Here is a 1,471-nt window from a genome sequence, read left to right as displayed (position 1 = left end):
AGGGGCCTATCTAAGAAAAATAGCGCCTACGGCAATTAATTTTGGATTGCTAAACGATCTCTCACAGTTGGCCATGGAAACAGTGATGGCCAATAGAAACTGCTCACTAGCACCCCCTCCTCAAGCGGTGCCCAGGGCACGCGCCCTACCAGCCATGCTTTAGTTCCACTTCTGCTTTAGATTTGTCTTGGATGATCAAGCTGGCCTGACATACAGCAGTGAGGTGACATGCAGCCCCAAGCTGCCCCTTGACAACCAGCTGCTCCATAAAGACTGACACAAAGTAGCAATTTTTACCCAGAAACCCTCTCCACACAGCCCTGTCTCACCCCTCAGTTCAGCTTTGGCTGGATAGTTAGCTTATTCATGGATATTAGCTATCTGTATGAATGCTACAATGAACAGCAAAGAACTTCATGACTGTACATACAATACAGTTTTCAATCTTTTTTTTATTGTAAAAAATAAGTACATGCAACACAGCATTTGCCAATTCAACATTTTCTGGGTGTACAATTTAGTGATATCAATTACTTGAGTCATGTCATGCAACCATCACCCATAATCATTGCTAAATTTCCCATCTCCATAAACAGAAAGTCATTGTTCCCTAAATAACCAGTCTTTCCCTCTCCTTCCCTGATAACCTGTAATAAACTTTGATCTCCATACACTTCAATCTTTTTTTTTTAATATAGGGTGGAAAAAACTGGAAATAGGAGATTTTCATAGAAAAAACTGCTCAAGTTTTCTTTAAAAAATATCTACTGTAAAGGTGAGACAGTCGGCATGTGGCTTTAAGCCTCATAGTCAAAACACTCACACAGAAAGAAGTTAGAACTGCATACTTCTCAGCTCAGTCTCAAATCCCGGCCAAAGACAACTCACCCTCCAAAATTGATTAAATCATCTAATTTCATTGGTATGCTATGGATATTTAACTTGTTTGCTTGCAATTCTCATCGTCATTTAGAGAGAGATTCATTATTTGGAAGTCCTAGTTAGTTTAGAGATAATAATTGATGAGTAATATAATTATCAGTGGTGTAATCATCAAATTTCTTTCTATGAGAGTATAAACACATTGTTCAGGCTCCAGAGGTTGATTATCAACTAAGCTAGGATGTTTCACTAATCAGAAAGGAAAATTCAAAAAACGACCATCCACATTAAAGAATTCTGTCCACTACTCCCAGCTGGATTCTGCGGGTAGAATCTGTTAGAATCCACTGCTGTCAACCTTTAAATGCATTAGTATTTTGATTAAGATGAAAGAAAATGTAAATGCTCCACTCCTCTCTCCCATTTAGTAGATCTTTGGTTTATTAAATCTCATTTAGTTTTTGTATAATATAGGTTGGTATAATGACTGCTCAGTAGACTTTCTCTGCTATGTCCTCACTATACTCTTCTTTCCCCCTCTTGCAGTCCGTGAGAAGAGAATTGGAGGCCTAGCAAAGTAAGACCAACA

Source organism: Trichechus manatus, unplaced genomic scaffold, assembly GCF_000243295.1.
Source record: "Trichechus manatus latirostris isolate Lorelei unplaced genomic scaffold, TriManLat1.0 scaffold00049, whole genome shotgun sequence".
In the NCBI taxonomy this organism is placed as follows: domain Eukaryota; kingdom Metazoa; phylum Chordata; class Mammalia; order Sirenia; family Trichechidae; genus Trichechus; species Trichechus manatus.
The sequence above is the reverse complement of the archived record's forward strand: the minus strand, read 5'-3'. Positions refer to the sequence as shown.